The sequence below is a fragment of the Protomyctophum parallelum genome (genome assembly GCF_964188405.1).
Source record: "Protomyctophum parallelum genome assembly, chromosome: 3".
NCBI lineage: Eukaryota > Metazoa > Chordata > Actinopteri > Myctophiformes > Myctophidae > Protomyctophum > Protomyctophum parallelum.
In genome coordinates this window covers 22,665,551-22,688,139 of record NC_139698.1, presented here as the reverse complement: position 1 = coordinate 22,688,139, position 22,589 = coordinate 22,665,551, and the positions used below count along the sequence as shown (strand labels likewise).

The window sequence follows — 22,589 nt, the reverse complement described above, 5'->3', positions numbered from 1 at the left end:
GGTCACAGGAGTAGTAAGGCCTAAAAAAAAAAAACTTTGGTTTCCGGTTGCCGACCGACTCTATTAAATATGCGCGACTCATATTATTTTATTGGCATTTGGTGAAAAAAAAAAAAAAAAACAGAATACGACCGAGTCAAGACCAAAAAGGTCTTTGATCATTAAAATTCTCTTTGATGAGACCATCGGGACACGCGACCTCATCCTACGTTATAAAAAATTAAATCCACGTAGGAATAGTTGTAGAACCACTATCGTTTGTAACAACACTGTCAACACAGCGCGCTGTGCGCCGCCATGTTGCTCAGCTCTGACCGGGGAGCGGAGCGCAGCCTCTAGACTAGAGCCGTTTAGAGACAGAGAGTGACGACAATGGACTGATCAATGACGCATGCAGCCCCACGAATAAGCAGTGAACGGAGATGTCGCAACTCTCTCAACTAAACCGCGCTGCCTCCGACAGAAATATTTAGGGGAACATGTTTTAACGTGACATGCAGACCCGGTTCAATGGGAAACACAAACACACATTGAATAACACACGCCGATATTGTTGTGTTTCTGTTGCGTGTGTGTTGTGGTGCCACTGCCACCGCACATTAAAATGCCACCAAAAAAAAGCCAAAAGCCAACCGCAGGGCAGCAGAAAATATCAGCAACCCTATTTTCTAAACCTGCTGCCTCTACTCCAGGTATATGTCACTGTGTAATGAAAACAATGTAAAGTTGTATTAACCATTAAAACTGCCACAGTTATTTCACATAGCCAAAATATGAAATATGTAGAAGCCTATCCATCATTGCCGTAGGATTTTTTTTTAAATCCTTGCTACCCATCCTTCCCACGAAAAAATAAATAAGTAAAATAAAATAAAATAAATTCCTTGCTACCCATCCTTCCCACGAAAAAATAAAATAAAAAATAAAATAAAATAAATTCCCTACCTACTCAGCCCAAAAATGACAGCCAATCGGAAACCAATGTTTTTTTTTTTTAGGCCTAATGGACATGCAACAGCTCCCGTAAGGCTGGTTGTGTTATATATATACTTTTATGAATCAATCGAGTCTAGGCCTAGGGCACACATTTTCATGGGCCATGAGGAAATTGGCCCCAAAATAATAACATACATTAAGAAAAACATCTTTCCCTAAAAAATTACTAATTTTCATACTGATACATAGGAACTTAATTTAGGCTATACTACGTTAGTTCCATTGATCCAGATCTGATTGATTGTTAAAATGAACATGCTCTGGAAATGCACGTGACCACGCATCTGACCACTTACAGTAACACAGCAGCCCTTGGTTATCTTTAAGATTTACTTTGAATTGTTTGAAATATACTAGTGTTATAAAGCGCCCCTCAAAAGAAACGTGGCTGGGAAACGATTTATAAAGGAAATAGAGCATGCACCTCCAATCTAGCCCAGGTGCTAGACAAAAGGCAGTACAAGAGAAAAAATAGAGTCTGCAACACTGGTATGAAAAACTCAGCTCCACTGGTTTATTTGATTCAACGTTTCGATCCCTTAGGATTCCATTCCTGAAGAATATCCTAAGGGATCGAAACGTTGAATCAAATAAACCAGTGGAGCTGAGTTTTTCATACCAGTGTTGCAGACTCAATTTTTTCTCTGGCAAACGATTTATGTCATAAGTGCCGAGACCAGAACAACTGGTCTCGGCAAGGGCACCTCCAGTCCCGCAGTCTCCTAGAGATGTCTAGAGATGTACTCATCAAAAACACATGGCACAGAGGAGGGGGCTTTGATTTGGTTATAGCTTGAAGGTTTTGTGTTCCTTGCTGTCCATTCCCAAGGCTGAATCATTGATGGCGTGGCCCCTAGCTGTCATGCACTGCTGGGCTGTGAGTATATTGACTGCATGGTAATGTAGATTCTGCTCTTAAGTAGCATGCCTCCTCACTGACTCACGCACAGCGTCTGGCTCCACGCTGCTCTGATTCCTGAGACGCTGGTTCCTTGGAGAGGAAGTTGTGTTTGCTCTATATTCATTTCCAGGTAGGTTTGTGTCGGAGCCTTTGGGGGGCTGGTGGGTAAGGTCAGGGTACAGGGGACGTGATTAATTACTGCGCCCGAGGATCCAGGCAGCGTTGTCCCTCCTGGGGGCCCAGAGTGTGGGTGGAGGAGAGATGGATGCAGTGTCAGAGGAAGAGAGAGTGTGAGAGAGATGCTTCTCGGTGTAGAACAAGCTCACATGTACTGAAGCCGAGGGATGCTGCTGTGTTCCCCCGACGTCAAAGGAGATGTTAGCGTAGGGCAGAGGCAGACGATACTTTATAACTTATAGCTCCAATTCGGGGGGTTTTCCCCATTAATGAGCATGAAATGTTAACTGGGAATCAGAAGGAATCTTCATCAAGAAATAGGTAGAAGGTGAATATGCACACTTCCAAAGAAACGGGTTATATTTATAATAATAATAATAATAATAATAATAATTATTATTATTATATTGGCACGTAATATCTTCTCCAGTACACTTTTTTGTATACATATTGTAAAAGGAACAAACACCCACACACTGTCTTCAAATGCAGTGACCAACTTTTATTTCAGGGATACAGCAACGTTTCGTCCTATGCGGTATAGTAACCTTTTAGTTGGGTATTGTATCAAAGGGTTTCTTGTTTATGCCTCCGCCGGAGGCTAGCCTTGGGCAGACAGACACAAAAACAGAAAGAGCCAATCTTCCTGACAGCTCAGTGCCATAACAAACATGGAAGGAGCTGGCATTAGGACATTTACATGCAAATATAAACCGCTCACCGAGCAACAGCATGGTGACATCAAGCCACGGTCTTCTCAAGTGCTGTCCCGTTTCTCATATTTTATTGCATTTTAAGCTCTTGTAACCTCTTTCTTTTTTAGGGGGCGCGGCCATAGCTGAATAAGTATAGAGAGGCTGCCTAGGAATCAGAAGATCCCCTGTTGACCCCCCCCCCCCCCCCGGCCCTGGCCCTGGTCGATGTGTTAACGTGTCCCTGAGCAAGAGAAAGGTGCGTTTTCTTTAGCTGGATGGATATTAAGATTGAACCTTTATTCTGGACCATAATAATAGCTTGAAATTTGTTATATAGCGCCTTTCATGAACCCAAGGACGCTTTACAAAATGTACCAACAACAATCAACAACTATGTCTGAGTGTCTTGTCAAGGCAGCCTTAAGAGAGTCCAGTGTTGGAGCATGGCGGATCTCTATTGGGAGAGAGTTCCACAGGGTGGGGGTGGGGGGCTGCCACACTGAACGCTCTGTCCCCGAAGGTTCACTTGACTGAGAGGAGGTCCAAGTTTGTGGACCGCAGGTTCCGTGTCACAGGAGGTTTATTTATGGAGGAGGCCTGAGAGGCACTGTGGACAGTGTGGAGCCAGGGCGTTTTGACATTTGTAGGTCCATGGACTGCTTGTACAAAAATTACAAATATTGCAATTTTGGAAAATCACATGCTAATTATTATACATAATTATCCTTCTTGATGATTGATTCTGGTGGTAGATTCTCCTCCCCTGATTACTTCCCACAAGGTGAAAGGAATATGTTTAAAACACTGGATAGACGGTCAAATTGAACTGCTAACGGATGTGACTAATATGAGTAAAAATAACTTATGTTCACAATGCGTCACACCACTAGTTGTGACCTTGTACATCTGCTATTTTTAAATCAAATCGTTTCCGAATGTCTTCTTCAAGAGGAATTGATAGTGTGCTCATCTTTATATTGAGATGGCAGATGGACTGGTAGACTCCGGCAGCATCTGATCCTGCCAGATGCTGCCAGCTCATCACTTCAGTCCTAAAAGCTTTACAAATGGAGCTTCCGTCACTGTCCAGACATGGCTCTTAGTCTTTGTACAGTAGCCTTTCGCCTTCCTCAATTCATATTGATTGACCGTTCAGACATCTCCTTTATACGTTTATGTCTCCGGCAAGCTGCACTCTCCTGACCTCGATCCTTTTGCATCGGAAGTGGGACAGGAAAATACTAGTGTACATTATCAGGTACTTTATCCCAGGGTAATGTACCGCCATCAATCATCTGAGAGCCATTTCAAGTCTACATGTGAAAGACCAACAGGCACTTGTGTGAAGTAAGGGGTGCCTGGTTTGTTTAAAGTGTTGTAAACACTCCATAGACGTGGCTGTCTTTATAACGCCATTTCAAAAGCCAGACATTGGAGGGGCTATCGCCCCTGTATCTGTACATGTTTGTATTGTCTATTGTGTACCTGCACTGTACTGTATGTAATGCTTTGCCTGTGTATAGGAGGACCCCCTCTAAAATGAGATGCTGTATCTCAGATGCTGCATCTCAAGGGGCTATGATTACTATTCCACTATTCACAATCAATGTTATTGTATTGTGGCTAACGTATTGCAGTTTGCAAACTATTTAGCAGACAGTCTCATTCCATAGCACATCTTACAAAGGGCATGATCATAAATTACATGAACCCTATAGTCAACAATCGACACGGTAAAAGATCACATGAGTAGAGTGCACAGAAATCAATTAAATGCTCCAAAGTAACTAGGATACCATGTAAACATCAAACCTAATCTGTCTAAACATGCTATATATAACATCACGAGCTCGCAGAGCAAAGGGCGTACATGACACGTTTTCAGAATTTAGTACATTAAAAACAAGCAAATAAGGTTTAATGTTTGTCTTGTCTACACAAACATAAAAAATGCCATTGTTTCGAATTGCAGCCGTCCGTAGGTGCCCTTTGAGAGCGGTTTTGAAGGAGTCAAATGGATTCGCATGTCTTAATGACCGTTGGTAGGGCATTCCACATTTTGGTGGCATAGGAGCGAAATGAATTTAGCCCCTTGTTTGTGCCAAATCTGGGTTGCACACCCACGTAACGTGGGTAACAACTAACTCACCTATTGAAAACACAGTACCGGTAACTATAATGGCGTTACTGAATGGGAAAATGTAAAGAGTTACGTTAAAAGTTACAGCAAAAAGTAGTTTCTTTATGTAAAGTAACTTAATGTAAGGGCGTTAGTTACTTCCAACACTGAATAGGCAGAGTCTTCTTGAAGAGGTGAGTTTTTCAGACTGGAGTGGATTATTGGAGTTGAGTGATGTCCACACGGCTGTTGCTTATTATTCAGTACTGTTGGTTATGTTATGTGAAAGAACGTTACAATAAAGATTATCATGTGTTTTCGCCTGGGCGCAAATAGGCAATAAGAATAAGTTATTATTGGTCTGTATGGGCAGATAATTCGTTTGAAATTGGTCACTTAATTACTGGGGACAGAATTTCCAAATCAGTGCATCCCTATACTTAGTTTTTTGCGAGATTGATACTTTCTAAGCTAATTTCTACAGAGGCTAATGCTTCTGTGCCATTCTTCCACTGCCCGGTTGGTCTGCTAGTGGAAGCTGTAATGCTGCAGTGCCATTCTCATAATGTGATCACTAGGGTCTAAGTGGTCTTATTCCAGTAATGCTCAAATGGAATAAAGATGAGATTACTGTTATTAACCCATGTTAGGCGGGAACCCCTTTTGGTGTTTCAAGCATTATGTTGCCGCGCTACAAGCTTGTAGGTCTGCTATTTTTGAAAAATCGTGAAAATGTGGTGCAAATCTTTGAATATTATTCTTTCACAATGAATGTTTTAACTCATACCTTTGCTTCTGGGGGGTTCCTGAAACGACATATTTTCAGATGGGGTTATGCGGCCAAATACAGATCAATCTGGGGGTCCTTGACATGGAAAAGGTTGAGCACCGCTGACATAGAAACGGAGAATTTAGAAGACATTTGTAGAATCTGGTCTCAGGTTGAAATGGGTTAAAGTGGGAGACTATTAGTCCAATCTGTGTCCTCTAGTTCAGAGGTTCCCAACCACTGGTACTCGTACCGCTGATGGTACTTGAGCGCCCCCTCTGGTGGTACACAGAGGAGTCGTCCAAAAAACGAGAAAAAAGACAAAAGTGGAATGAATATATTTATATTACAGGTAGTTCTTCTGACCACGCAATTGGTTAAAATAGGCTATCCAGCTGTGCTGAAATGAGCATGACATCACACCTAGCCGTTAATAGAAGATTAGATAATCACATTAGAAATAGCATCAGTTACGTCCTGATATAGTGATTAGACAGACTTTTGTCAGAGCAGCAGCATTATTGGCTTAGGAATTGGAACAAAAAGGGCAGGTTTTTACGCTCCTGTATTTTAATGTCAGTTATTATGGTGGTACTTAGAGAGCCAAATATAATGTCAGTTATTATGGTGGTATTTAGAGAGCCAAATGTTTTCTGAGGTGGTACAAAGGTTGGGAACCAATGCTCTAGTTGGGCAGTTAAACCGACAGTGTAACTGTGCTAGACACATTTTGTAAACTATTCTACGTGCCTCTCCAGGGAGACCAGGCAGAATAAAACCTCCTTTTCGTGTCACCTCCAGGCAATACAGAGAGTGTTGAGGACAGGTACAGTAGCATGACGGTCTTCCGCAGAGAGAAAAATGAAAACCATTAGGTTTTCGTGTACATAGTTGACGGGATGGATAGAGGGCGCGATGGAATGATGGATGGGTGACACGGAGTATATTGTATATATGTGATGGATGAACGGTTTGAGGTGGGCATGAGGTAGAACGGTTCATCGGCCCTTATACAGTATCTACAGTAGCTGCCTCTGCACGTGAGAGGTTATGCGAGTTCATCTCTGTTGCCAAGCGGGCAGCGGAAGCGGAGGTTCTGTCAACATGGAAAGACCCATAAGGCTTTGTTCAGAGAGGCATGGTGTCGGTGCATGTGTGACGGAGACATGCATGGGCATATAGAGATACAGTAGTTAACCACAACACCAGGCTATGGTAACCCAGTAGGACTGCCCTTTCTGCGCTATATATATCACGCTAACGTTGAATACTCTACAGCTTGGCCAGGGGCAATTGTGCCTTAAATTGATATAGATTTTTATTGTATTTTATTGGCTCTGTAGTCTGTGTACAGTAAGAGAAGAGCTGTTTGTGTGAGTGTGCGTGCGTGCGTGCGTTTGCGCACCAAATTGATTGTAGAGGCCCGGACCTCTAGTTGTCAAATCATCTTGACAATTTTAGAATTTCTTACTCTTCTTTTTTTAAACATTTTAACATAGCACAAATCTTGTATGGGGGTCCACTGGCACGACATATTTTCAGGTTGAGGCCAAATACATATTCATTTTGTGCTTCTTGACATGAAAACGAAGCACTGCCATAGACGACTAACAACAGACCTGATTTTTATGAGACCGTGTCCACGTCGTTACACGCTCTGCTCACACGTGTCAAGAAATGGGATATCTTACTTTATTAATTATTTTAAAGACTATTGTTTCATTAAAGCCCTTCACTCCTTTTTCGAGGTAAATTACAAGCAATTCGGGAGGGTGAGAAGACAGCTGACACATGTCCCGTGATCAAACCCAGGATGTCACAGTTCTGTGTGGGTCAGCACTTTAACACCACGAAGCTCCAGGATGTACAGACATCTACCCTGTTTTTGGTGTGTGTGTGTGTGGGGGGGGACGGACGACGACGACGACTGGTTGGAGGAAAGAGAGATTAAGCCCTCCATTTCCTATCTATTTATCCTTTCTGTAGGGAAAGCGGAAAGGCAGTAATAGTCTACTTGCCAGCCCATAGAGCCCCACATTGTGAACCCGGACATGTTGAGTACACCAAGGTTATATGTTAGAAATGTTGAGTATGAGCATTAATTTTGCAAAAAGAAAAGAAAGAAAAAATCATTAGGCTAAAAACGGCCATAGCCAGCTTGCCCAAATGTGCTGACATCATCACATTTGTGATAAGCACAGCCCCAGGTGTGTTTTTTGTGCAAAACTAATGCTTGGAATGGATTCAGCATCATGAAAACCCCCTAGTTTGACACATCACATGCTACTTAAAGCATGATGAAATTTATATATATTTTTCCCCTTATAGGTTGTTAATAGTATGGTCACATTATTATGCCAATTATGAAAATTGCAAGTTAGCATCCGGAAGTTTCTACAAGCTGGGGACCCATACTCAAACATAAAACTCACATTCTGGCAAGTGGACTCTAAGGGAAGCTACGGGAGAGAACTCTTGGGTGAGGTTCTGTACTCAACAGGTCAACGGGAGCACATTGGGTTCCAAACCGCTACTGTCTGTTTGGACATTCCACCGCCTAATTTTTGGACATTCCACTGCAGATCATTTATGTGGAGAAAACTCGCTACAGTATAGGGACTTTTTTAAAGCTCTACAAGCTTACAACGCGTCGACACATTGTTAATGACACAACGATTATTGACACATTTGATCAGACTGTCAGACATCGACCTCGTGTAGCTTTTCTGGCTTGTATAAATCAATTATTAAGTTGTTGTGTGATGAATCGTATAGCCTGAACTAGGCCTTCATTTGAAACGCGTTCACTTTATTGCTTACTTTCTATTCCCAAAGTCGCCGCTGCTTTCTCCGTTAGCGATGGAGGTTTTCATAAGCGTGGGGATGATAAACACAGAGAGCAGATTCCTTCGATGGTTAGCAGTGATGTGAATAGGTTTTCAATGTAATGAGTCCCGGGATGCAGGGATGGTCTTTTAGATGAGTCCGTGCAGGGACATTTTATGAGTCCCACTTCAACAACGATAGGAGTCATATTTTGCAAATTGCAGCATTTAACTCCCATTTCATTGTATATGGTTATAAATGTGGTTATATTCATGTATAGAAAACAGAAGAAGACATGATTATTAAAGCTAGCTTACTAAATTAATTACTTAAAGATTACTAAAGCTAGCAAAAAACGGTACAGTAGTACAGTAGTGCATCCCGTGGATGCAGAGGTCGTTGTTTTATTGCGTCCCTTAAATAACTGCGTTTTGGGATGCAACATGCACCCTATTTTAATCTGAGAGTTGTATTACAAAATGTCACCGCTTTGCCCAGTGACTGAGGAACAGGAATTGTACACGTCATGTATCAAAGCCACAACAGCTGAATTCTTTCAGATTGCCTTTTTCACACACACACACACACACACACACACACACACACACACACACACACACTCAGCGGAGCTCTCTACGTCACCACAAAGGTCACGTTGTGGAGTATCTCGACACTTTCGGGCCCATGATCTTTATCCCGCTGGGAGCTATAGTGTGCCAGTGAGTCATTACCCTACTCTTCTCCCGTATTTCTGTGCCCTTATTATTGTGACAGGTAGATGAAGAAGAAAGTTCAGATATAAGAGGCTTTAAGTATAAAGGTTTTTGGGGCCTATTGTTTGGATACGTGTTCACTCAGTGTCTTCTTTCTAGCGGAAAGGAAATCATTGAAGCAATTCCTTTCTCACTGTTTTAGATTATGGCGATGTACTGTAATTTATATGCTGCAACTTTAAAAACCCCTAGATTTATTTTATGACTCACCACCCTTAGATTTATCACAGGCTCATGATAAGGTTTGCCAACCTCCTTATCATACCTTATTTTCTCTTGCAGAGAGGTGTAATTATTCACTGGTACTTATCGCATATATAAGGCCCTGATTGGAAAGCTACCACCTTAGATTTCAACACTGTTTACTTTACGTGCTCAAACGTTTGGCTGGTGTTCGGAGTTCGGAAAGTCAGTACTTTTTTTTGTGGTGATACCACTCCTACAACCAGCAATGTCCGTGTACACCTATGTACTGTACCCATGTGTGTGTACATGTGGTCATGAGCACCAGTATGACTATAGGGTGCCAGTAGGGGGCGCCAGAAACGGAGAGGGATAGTGCTGCAATGTTGCCTGCTAATGAGAGAGAGAGAGAGAGAGAGAGAGAGGTGGGAGGGGGTGGAGCTGCACCACTCAGTTCACACGGGTGTGATTTTATTTGGATGCTCTTGATTCTAGGAATGACCTCCAGGTGAATTTCTCCCTTATTTTGCACAGTTCAAATCCATGATCACTACACATTGTTTGTCTATATGCAACTGCTCTGTTTGATTTGATTTGGTTTTGCTATACATTTGTTTTATTGTGATACTTTGAATTTTAGCTTTGCTCTTTCATTTAATCGTAATGCTTTTTTCTACACTCGCTGTTGCCAAAATATGGGGTAACCTCAGTGATTTAAGGTTTGAATTGAAGTCATAGATGGATAAAGTAACTTTATTTCTTGTTTTTTTCAGACACAATACAGTAGGTCCATAGACATACTGTATATTGTTTGCTTGTCCACAAATGCCACAGTATGGTATTACTTGCGCAAGCAGAGCGTGCAAGTAATGTTATCAGTCAGGTGCTACGATGCGTATGTTCCTCAGCAGCATATGATATGACGTCATATGCTGGCACGGTACATACGGAAGCAGACCGTGCAGGTATGTTTTCCGTCATGCTACGAAGCGTATGTCCCATGACGTGATGAAGATATGTACCAATGCCAGGGTATAATTGGTTTACGATGGTGACGTAATGATGATATGTTTCAGTGTCGGGTGGATTAAAGGGACATGTGCATCAAACCACCCGAGTAACCACATTATACCACTAATCAACTCAGAAATAAAATACATATACATGTATACATATAGACACTTAGACAGTATACATATGAGCATATGACGTGATGAATATATGTACCAATGCCAGGGTATAATTGGTTACGCATCAAACCACCCGAGTAACCACATTATACCACTAATCAACTCAGAAATAAAATACATATACATATACATTATAGACAGTATACATATGAGCATATGACGTGATGAATATATGTACCAATGCCAGGGTATAATTGGTTATCGATGGTGATGTAACGATGACATGTTTCAGTGTCTGGGGGACTAAAGGTAATGCAACTATGTATACATGTATGTAATCTGACACCACTGCCATAACAGGCATAAGTAATCATTACCATACTTCAAAATACTATTTTTTTCCCTCCAAAAGCAAGGTACGTAGCAAATAGCTACACATAATAATTCAATATTGCAAACGTTCATTCACAGAGAGGCTGAGATTTGAAAGTTTGTAGTGGTCTACAGTACTTGCACGCTCTGCTTGGCACACTAGTAGGCCATTTATGGCCTACTTGTGTGCAACAAGCAAGTATAGGCAGTTCTAGTTTATTTAGTATGTTTGGACAGATTCTAGGTTTGATGCTCCTATCCGAGTTTACTTTGCGGCAATCAATTGATTTTTTTGCACTCCATATAATTGACCATTTACCCTGTCGTTTGTTTACGAGGGTCCATGGCATGCCACTACTCCAATCATGCCATTTGTAAGACCCTCTGGACAAGTCGTCTGCTAAATGCTTACTGTAACCTGGGACATTTAAAATGGTAACTCTAGGGCCAACTGGAGGTACACCGTACTACACGTGGGCCTTGGAGGTGCAGTGTTTAAACACTTGCTTGCAGATCAGCTATTTTTGGCAAAGATCTTTAGTGAAGAGGGGGGGGGGGAAGAGACGCTATAGTACAGAGGCATCATTTGGAGTCACGGGGGGATGGCAAAAACCTTTTGTCCCCATCCTGTATTATTATTATTATTGCATTATACATTTGTTTAAAAAAATATATATATTTTTTTTTTCTTTTTGAGTGGTGCAAGCACTCCAAGGAACAGCAATGTCCGTGTTCACCTATGTGTTCACCCACCTATGTGACGTTAACAGATTCTGTACATAGGACGTCTGAGAACGTCATAAGGACCCCGAAATATTACTACTATTGACGTGTGAGGACGTCCTAGCGACGTCCCAGCGACGCGGGCGAGATAAGAATATTCAGAATTTTTCCTATTTTATTTTTTTGGCATTTCGCTTTTCGCTTGCCGTATGCTAACGCTCAGTGCAACTATTAGCTTGTCATTGACTCCCATGTTAGCGCGGCGGAAAGAATGACTCGTATCTCCTAATCCAAGGCGCTCTCTGCGGTGATGAATGGATCGATATGCTGGCGCTTCATTTCTGCTCCTCATCCGTCTCTCCCGCAAAATATGAAAGTTTTTTGGAGCGTAAAACAATATATTAAAGATGGAGTGCCGTGATTTTTTTCCACACTTAAACATGATCATCAGGTGTATTTAGGTGTATATGAGGTATATTTTTTTCAAAAAAGTGTACAGTATTTGTTAAAATTATGCTTTTATGTGGACACACCCACCAGTTCATTAGGTATGCGTGAGTTTAACCATAGCACCACCCACCTAATCCAGTCCCTCCGCCTCCTCCTTTAAGACCACCCACTTGTCCTAGTCCCTCCCCCTCCTTATAAAAGGACAGCCCATGGCTCTGCCCTTTTGTTTACTTAATGGCAAATTGGTGTCTGTAAAAACTCATGTTTTTGTGAATGTTAGAAGTGAACACTTCCCAAATTTCTGAGATATCGTATAGGCACCAATGTGCACTTATACTGCCACCATCCATGTATAGGCATAATAATACCACGCATCCATACCATATCAGATCTGTTTTTTCTGATTTTTTTATAATCATTTATTTTTTTCCTCCAATTATATTGACCCTATTGTCGCAATCAGCTCAGCTCATCATCCAATTCGATCATAGTTTAACAGCAGAAACAATTAGTTTGATAGATAATTTAGCCTACAATATATTGTAGGCTATTGATTTCCTCCAGCTAAGCACCCTGGCATTAAAACTGTCCTTTATCTGACTGCATTGAGTTTCAGCAAAAGTCGCCAGATTTAAAGAAACAAGCGGCCAGGTCCACAAAAATAGGTCACAGAAATTGCTGTGAATATTTATGAAAACGTTTCAAAAACACCAATCCTTTTAACAACATATTAATCTGAGGGTCCTTCACATGAACCATTGGTCAAGTCAACCACATCTCCCCATAAAGTTACTTATATGAAAACAAGCCCAAGTCGCTTGTAATAGCCAGACATGGCAACATGACTTCCAGCGCGACACAACATACTTCTAATTCTTGACTTTACAGCCTCGTATAAGTATTAGGACCTACATACATATTGACTACAACAGCCAACAAGAATGCACACTGTGACACTACACTCTGTATCAAAGCCCGACCACTGTGATTATAAAAGAAACAACCTACTCCTTGAGAAGAGCATGAGCAACTATACAGCAGAGCAGGTAGGCTATAAGACTGGTTTGTTGTGGTTTTCCTTGATTAATCCTGAGGACGTGAACATTTACTTGATTCCAATCTAACGAAAAACAGTCTGCTCTGCTGTGAACTGGTAATGTGTGAAATGACTGTTAGACACAGAGCAGCAAAAGCAAACTGGTTGTGTTCAGTTCACACGTGTGTATGTGGCAGGCAGCTCCGCCCACAGAGGTTGTCGTATTTAAAAAATATGTATAGAGGGGGAGGTGCGTGTGTGCGTGCAATATTTTTACGTCACACTATCCGTGTTTACTTCATTGGCCCGTTTGACCGTCAAGGGTTCAGCCTCCAGGAAGAAACCCTAAATACAAAGTTATTACACCATTGGACATAAAAATGACTCCAGGGTGTCTAATGAAGTACTGTCACCCCATAGACACATGAAAAGCTGGAAAAATACAAAAATTGTGGCACTCCATCTTTAAGATGATCGGGGATGTGAGGTCCCTTTGTAAAGTCAACTTTTTTAGGCAAGTGTTTCCTGTTTCATTGCTTTCAAAGTAAAAGCGATCAGACAACTCTGGAACTCTATAGCCTTTATTTTGAAGGCACTTCCTGTACTAAATGTGTTAATGAGCAGAATGAATGCAGATAAGAATTGTATTTGCTGCCTGTGTGATAACACAGCTAGCTCATGGACAATGTTCTGTGCTGGTTTTCTCTATCAGAATCAACTTTATTATCACATCACAAGAGGTGGGTGATTTTTGCTTAGCCCTTGAATACCCGAGGCAGATTCTACAAATGTCAGAAAATACGTATGTTGCTTAGTGGTTCTCAAAAGGGTTCGCCAACTAATGTGCTTTGCTGTATACAAAGCTCAAATCTAATATTACACAGATGCTTTCCCGGTTTTAACGGGTTGAGCACGTTTATTTCGTTGTTTTCCAAAAAACTACAAGGGGGGAGTATAATCTTAAACTCTCAAACTCTCGAATCACAGACAAACAGACACCCTCTGAGCTGCTTAGTGGAAAGGTCAACATTCAACCAAATAAGCCTCTTGAACACTGTTCTCATTTTATTTTAATCTAACCAGTAAAACACATTGAGATTAAGTATCTTTTACAAGTGTGAAGTGGCCAAGAGAAGACCAACAAATACAGGATTCGTAAGCACAGTACCCATAGGAAGCTCAAGGAAAGAACTGAATTATATAATAAGATGCAATGGCTGGTGCTTAAGTGTGACTAATTAGCTACATTATTAGACCCTGTTGAAGACCCAAGTGTCCAAACGCGTCAAAAATCGAATAGAATTGTTTTCACCTGAAGACGGCATGGCCTCGTTAATTCTTCCCTAATCACCACTGGGGACTACCACTGGGGTTATGACTATGAGGCATGCATGAGTGTTAGTTGATAAATTTAAACTCTTGGGATATTGCAGTTAATTAATGCTTAAAACGTAACCAGCACGTAACCAATATTACACGAGAGGGGGGCGGTTTAACGTCACTGCAGGAACTCGACCCGCAGGGCGAGTTCTGTCATTAACGTCATTAAAGCACATAAGTGCATTAATGACGTTAAAGCACCCCCGCAAGTGTAATATTGCAATTTTACATTTTGTATTGCAACAGTTAGGCCTACCCTTAAAACTATCATAATCGCAGCCTCTCTGTGACTTTCATGCAGCAGAGCTCGACAGCCATGCGTGTTGTTTACATTCGACCTTGTAGTTAAGTACTGCATCAAAATGACCAGCCGAGCTGCTCTGTTTCGAGGCAGATGCAGCTTTTCCACCTCATCATTCTTTGGTTGCACTTGACTGACCAGATCATAGTGTGATCAGACTAGAGTCTGGATCACTTGTCTGGTCACTTTACTTAATTATGTAATTTAGTTATGTAGACCTAGCATTCTAGTCATGTATACTTGTAGTTTTGTTGTACATATATTCTACTGTTAGACGGTGGTTAGGTTCTTGGCTTACTTCTGATACTTGATGACTATGTATTTGATGTAATACAATGTGTTCTTGCTTACTGTAAGTCACTCTGGACTAAGAGCATCTGCTAAATTGTAAATTGTCACTTTTTTGGTCAGTTGCAGTGTTTTGTGAACACTGAGCAATGAGCATCTTTGTATAATAGATGTCGTTGCTGTCGGGGTGAAACTTGAGACCTCTTATCTCCATATCTTAACATTTTGTGTTTGTTTTTTCCTAAATTAATGGCCCACGTCACACGAAAGTATAAAAAGTAGCAGATCTACAAGCTCGACATGCGGCACATAGCGACGTGTTTTGAGCTTGTCGATCTGCTACTTTTGCTATTTTGGAATTTTAATCCTGTAAAGCAGGGGTCCTCAACTAGAAATGATGAAGGTCCACAAATATTTTTTTGAATAAGACCGAGGTCCGGTCCCATGCGCGGCGTCCATCGGAGAGCGGGGCTCTATGCCCGTTTAGTATGGTCAAGCCAAGCTTATACAAATCAGATCGCCTTCCACCCAACCAATAATGGGGTGCAGAGTGCAGGCGCATAGCGCATAGCGCGTGCCAGAATTTTGGGGGCCCTTGGGGGACATTTTGGGGGGCTTTGCAGCAATTTCACATGAGAAATGTACCATCTGATGTTATTTATATTATTAACTTAAAAAATAAAAAAATAAAAAGGGGTTTTCTTTTTTTTTTGGGTGGTCCGCAAAGAGGTGGTCCGCGGTCCGGTCGCGTTTGCGTGCGTGAGCGTGAATGTGTGCATGTGTGCATGTATGCATTTATGAGACTGATCATTTTGGGCTGAGCCTTTAACCAACCCAACCCATCCACATGCTTTTTAACTCTGATGAGGTCAGGTAGTACAGTGAAATGAGGTCAGGTAGTACAGTGAAATGAAAGACAGAACTGTACCTTCACTCCACACCAGTTAACGCCAAGGTTACACATGTTTATATGCTGAACAAGCAGGTTTGTATATAAATATGCTAATATGCTTATCCTTGCTGTTGGGGAGACATGTTGTACGTTCAAAGCCATTACTTATTTCTAGTTGTACAGTTATCAGTGTTGGGTAATGCGCATTACGTAAAGCAATATATTACGTAATATATTACGGAAATGCGGTAACGCATTACAAAAGATCTGTACTATATTATCGAAATCATTCTGCATTACTGCATTACTTTCTGTCTGGCGGTCTCACTGTCTGTCTCGTTGCCCGTGGCTCTGTCTTGTGACATTATGTGACAACTGCAGAAGTTAAAGAATTACTTATTTTCTATAATTTGTCATCAAAAATAATTATTGGCTTCCATGAATTCAAGGAATACATTTAACTCCTGTGTTAACTGTCCATAGCTGAGTAGGATGTCTACGCCAGGGGTTTCCCAAACTGTGGTGCGTGCACCCCTTGTTTGATTGATTGAAGTATGTATTAACAGTTTGTAGAATTACAGTACATTTCAAGCACAACTCAACACAAAAACTGTTAACTGTGGACGACATCATAAAACATTACACTTGTTTACAATAGGGCCCACCGTTTTCATCAAAAGCGAACGCCTTCTAGGGGCTAGTAGGGGGTGCTTGACATGAAAATGTTATTTAGCACAAACGATAAAATCCGGTGAACCACTGTTGTAAGGAGATACATAGAGCAGGTGTGGGAGTATACAACAGCTGCATGTCTCTCAGTGCAGTGACATTCTGTGATTATTTGCCATAATCATAGAATGTGTCATTTTCGGCCAAATACAACGAGACTTGGCGCTGGGGGGTGTGTCAGCTTGGTTTGGGGGCCGCTGGTCTGTGCAATATATAATTTATAATAATTATACTAAATATTGAATTGTTCAATTTGAGCATTAAAAAAAAGGAATATGTAATAGTAATATTAATGTATTACTCTTGCTCAGACAGTAATATGTAATACAATATATTACTAATAAGTAATAAGTAATATATTTCAAGTATAAAGTAATGCACCCAACACTGACAGTTATCAGGTGCTCATATTTCTTTGTAGTGTTTCGTATTCGAGCTTGCGGATCTGCTACTTTTGATGCTTGTGCGACCGAAAATGAACCATGAAAATCGCTAGCCTAGCCACTCACCTGGCTCTGCTCTGGGAGAGCAGCAGGACTGTTTTGATTAGGCGTTCCATCATGCTCGTTTAAGCACGGCTAGATGGCTATTTCAACCAATCGAATTGCTTCCTCCTAACGACCTGTTGTGTAATATGGTATTATTTCTAAGTTTCTAACAGTATTGCATCACTGGAACGGCAGACAGGTCGTAGTCATTTACCTGAGCTCATAATTACACCCTTCTGTATAAATTTGGATGGAGAGTTTGAGGTGAGGCGTCTAGGAGGGAACATTATTTCTCTCTGCCCGAGTAATGATAGCTTGTTTCTTTAGCTCATTGCATGGCATTGCACGACGCCCTCCCTCACTCTGCACTTGTATGCTTTGTGTTGTGGTAATTTTCCACTTTCTTGTAAGCCTGCGTGCGCCCATAGTAACCGACTAAATGCATATTGATTTTCATTCATGCAGTGCTTACAGTACTTGAGTACTGTAAGCACTGCAGAAGAATAACAGCACTGAAAGGAGCTCACTAGAATTATTAAGTGCTATTCGTGAAGGTCAGTCTCATGATCTTCCATCTTCCTCTGAAAAAGGCCGGCCTCATTATTTCCAACAGTATGTGGGTTGTCTGTCTGCAGTTCAGCACAAGAGAGCTCGTTACTATTGTCATGATATACCTTGACTAGTCGCTCTGGACTAGTCGCATCTGCTAAATGCCTAGCCTTGATACCCAGGCTTTCATTTCGTATGCGTGAAAAATGAAAGCCTGGATTTACGCATGGGCTGCACTGGTCTAAAATTGGGATCGCTCAAAATGATGTGACGTCAGGGCTCTGGGCGGTGTGCACCCCTCAAAATATCCAGCAACCAGTGGTTTCAGCTTCTGGTCGACACAATAACAGTGCTGCACTGGGGGGGGGGGGGGGGGGGAGAAGAGACCGGGGCTGACGGACAGATCGGTGAACCAATCAGGGTGCGCGTTTTTCTGAGCCGCGGCCCTCCCATCTAGGCCAGAAATGTCTAGTGTTAGCTCAGGCTATTAAATGCCTAAATTGTAACTTGTTACTTTTCTACATGTCATTCATTCATTCATTCATTCCTTCCTTCGTTCATTCCTGTCTGTCTGTCTGTCTGTCTGTCTGTCAAGACCCACAGCAGCAGCAGCAGCAGCTGGTGGTTTGATCATTCCAGCATCTTTCACATGGTATCTTTGATGGCCCCCTAGCTGTGTCAGCACAGCCCCCTTGGGCGCCCCTGTGTTAGCACAGCCTACTTGAGGTTCCCTGTAAAATCACAGCCCATTAGCAGACGAGTCTGCTTAAAGGAATAGTTCACCTAAAAGATTACTTATTTTCAATCAATTACACAACCCATGGATGCAGAAAATGTGATGACCAGCTGTGTTTCCGGTAAATCTTCTTTGAGTCTCCTACCGGAAACTCAAACGCTCTAATTATTGGCTCAAGAAGTGAGTTTTTGTGCTACTTAGTAGGGTATGAAACACTACTTTATTTTGATTCCGGTTCCAAACTACAGAAGGGTAAAAACATTACACTATAATCACACTACAATCTGACCTTATGGTACATCCTTATGTAAGCAAGACAGTTGCAGATATCAAATTAATAATGGGTGTGTTAGCTTTACGCGTGTCAATGTGCATTCACAATACTGTTAACTACTGTCTCTGCTTGCACACTGCTTTGCTCTGACCACAGCCAAATCACACAGATCATTCATTTGATTAGCTGCGGCATGTGTATCTTAGTAGCCTGCCATGTTTTTGAGTGGTGCAACCACTCCTATAGACAGCTATGTGTGTGGCTGTGTCCCTGGGTCGATGTGTCCGAGCACGAAAATAGCGTTTGTTCACCACCAAGTGTCACTGTTGCACAGCCTAACACACAGGCACAGACACACACACAGGCAAGGGAGTACTGTACAGTACAGTACAGTACAGTACAGTACAGTACAGTACAGTACAGTACAGTACAGTACAGTACAGTACGGTACGGTACAGTACAGTACAGTACCACTCACTTCAGACGGGTCTGATTTGCTGTGCAGCTGTATAGTATTTTACCCGAACCGGAAAGACAAACAAAGGGATTTTTCAATGCCCTTTGCTAGTAAGTGCTTAATGACTTTGAAGAGGCACACTCTCGTAACTTGGCAATGTGTGAGTCTGGCCTTCCTCTGTGCCAAGTCCATCACTCGGGACAGCTGGCCAGCTAGCGGAGTGGGTCACGGCGTCTGTCTGTCTGTCTGTCTGTCTGTCTGTCTGTGTCTTTCTCTCTCCCTTCCTCCTATAATTTATTATTCATCCATTTTCCACCAGTCACACTGTGGCTTTACACAAGACGGCTCTGTCACACATCAGCACGACATGGTATCTTTTCATTGGCTCACGACGCCTCTCCTCCTGGCCTTCGCCTGCCAGATGACAGGGTCAGGCCTCTTATATGCTGTCATAATTAATAGGCTACCTCACACCTCGCTCTCTTCCAGTTAAATAACAACAACATGGGTTGGTAGGTCATCTGCGAACGTCACTTTCTTTGTACGGACAATTCTCTGTACTGGGAGGGCATCTGGAGGCAGACGTTTGACAGATTGCATAGAGCAGGCTGGTTAAGAGTATGAATAAACACCTTATTTTATTTGACGGTCACAATCATTCATAAACGAAGACATATCACATATTACTATAATCGTATTGAGGTATCTAAAGAGCATACAGTGGGTTTCTGCCTACAGTACAGTAACTGTAGGCTTTTCTCGCGAGACTCGAGACAGCCTGTGTCTACCATTCTCAACGATGTCTTTCCAGACAGAAAGCTTCTCTGTGACCTTCTGATACCTCAATACAATTATTTCTGTACACAGGTTCTAGAACAGAACAGAAAACAACATGTGATATGTCTTCTTTTATTTTCATGAACCGATTATCTGACAAAGGTCATAATGTGTCATAAGGTCAAAAATATAGTTTATTCATTTTTGCTTGACTACCCACGGCTCTCATTGACTTCAATGCATTCCATCGAACATCCGGGGTTCCAGTTTGTCTCCCACGTGCATCAATGGTTCGTTCCTTGCGTAGAACGTGTCTCTTCTTTCTCCAAGACATTCCTTTGGCCTATTATAAATGTTTTTTATTTATTATTTATTTTGTTATGTTCCCTTTGTGTTCCCTTTTTGCCAATTAGTGTAAGAATTGAGTCAGTTTGTCCTTGGTCCAGGTTTCCAACCACATTTCTTCATAAACAGTAGGCACATTTATTTAGTCGGAAAGGCAATTTCATCATTGAAAGTGAATTAAAGAGGCTTTCTTCACCCTCCCAATGACTGATTGTGGGGGTTAGCAGAGATGGAGTACTGGAGATGGAGGCTGGGGAATTGGGAATTGGCTATACTAAATTGGGGAGAAAATGTTTTTCGTTTTTCTTTTGTCTTGAAGGGCCATGTTTTGCATAATAACAGTCTTTCCATTATGTCTGCCCACGATCATACAGTACGTTTGTTTACCCCAGTCACTGATACTAAAATCTGATATTTTATTTTTTTATTTGTCTATGAATCTGTGACTTGACACCCATAAAAAGATTTTGAAAAAAAAGAAAGTGAATTAAAAACTGATTATACAACCCATGCATAGCGCCCCCCGCATCCCCCACATTTTGTTTCCTTTGTTGCACGTTTTAAGTCCCCAAGCAAACAGATTGACTTCCGAGGAGTCCAGAATGATCCTTTAGTAAAATGCAGTAGATCAGTGGTTTTCAACCAGTGGTCCGGGGACCAACAGTGGTCCATTGGGGTTCATTTCACGCTCTCAAGAGTTAAATTATTGTTACACATCAGCATTACTTCATTTTACAAGAAGTCTACACAATTCAACGTTTGCCTGTTATCTCTCCCTGGTACCAACATCAATATACAGCATGGAATTGTGGACAGAATCTTATCTAACATCTTATCCAAACAAAATATTCTTTAGTTTTGGGTCTTGAGAGGCTAAATGTCATCAAATGGTGGTCCGTGGCTCAGATGGGTCTGAGAGGCTAAATGTCGTCAAATGGTGGTCTGTGGCTCAGATGGGTCTGAGAGGCTAAATGTCATCAAATGGTGGTCCGTGGCTCAGATGGCTCTGAGAGGCTAAATGTCATCAAATGGTGGTCTGTGGCTCAGATGGGTCTGAGAGGCTAAATGTTAAAGGTAGTGGGGCGATGAAAATCTTTGATTGATACTGTATATAGTGAAGTCAGTAGTCACCCTGGCCTTGTCAGCATAAAACAAGCTATTCTCTTCAGGATTCAGTGTAACTGTCATTACAGTTCACAGAGTACAGAGTACAGAGATACAGACATGTGTCTGTATCTGACACATCATTAAACAATATCTAAAAGGATACATTTTCCACAGCATTCTGAAGATACTAGTCTGGTCTTCCAGTTGGCACTTTGATAATGGCGCTATTAATAATTCCACTGTCTTTGGATGAATCCTGAGCCTGTAACTGTGACTGAGTGCAATCGTTCGATCCCTACATAAACTTAATAATTAATTAACTGTAATTTAACCTGAATTTAGCCCGACCAATGCAAGTTGTATCTCTTTTTTTTCTGTGTTTGACCTGTGTTTCGTATTGCCATGACAATTTTGACGATTGAATCTGACACCGCCGCCAAATATATCATAACTGTCTGAAGAGGTTTATCATATCATGCTTTAACTTTATTTCTATCTCCTAAAATGTTATTTGATCCCCCCCCCCTTCTACTTCATTACATCCAGTATTATTACTTTAGTTTTCATTTTTCTAACCAGACAAATTTTTAATTGAGCAAAAAGCAGTTATTAGGTTCAATGATTTGTTTCAGCACCCACACATTCAAAACGCTTATTTATAAATCATCCTGTCAAGATTGTGCCTTGACCTTAATTTCCCTCTTGTGCAATTTCACTCCACATTAACAGCAATTAGGTTGACAAAAGACACAAGGACGAGCCCTTCTGCTATCAGCCAACACTTTCATTCAATGCCGTTGATGTACAGTATTTTCTTTTTGATTAGGCCGTCTGTCGCCAGTGACTGCTAAGGGACAGTAAGGGATGGTGAGGAGCAGGTATTGTGTGAGGTACTGTATATAGGTTGGCAGAAGGACCGAGGTTTCGGGTGACCACTCGGATCTTTTGTCCGTCCAGCGTTACGTAAAGCCGTAAGTCATTACACGCGGCACAGACCAGTGGAGCAGGTGGAGATGTTAATGTGATTAACCTTTTGCTGCTGCTGCTTAGTGTTGGCGTGCCTGTCGTTCCACATCTAAACCCAGACCCGTGTCGGTTTTGGAGATGTAACACCGA

General features: G+C 41.7%; 1 protein-coding gene across 2 annotated transcripts in view; it reads left to right on the top strand.

Moving 5' to 3' along the window:
• The window catches only part of osbpl3b (oxysterol binding protein-like 3b), a 113,438-nt gene that overhangs the window by 15,193 nt on the left and 75,656 nt on the right, over positions 1-22,589 (top strand). The window contains exon 2 of one of the 2 annotated variants that reach the window (XM_083761316.1): positions 2,898-3,025. The exons of the other annotated variant lie outside the window; for it this stretch is intronic. The gene's annotated coding sequence lies outside the window, so the exon portion shown is untranslated. The remainder of the gene's footprint in view (positions 1-2,897; positions 3,026-22,589) is intronic. 2 annotated transcript variants of the gene reach the window in all.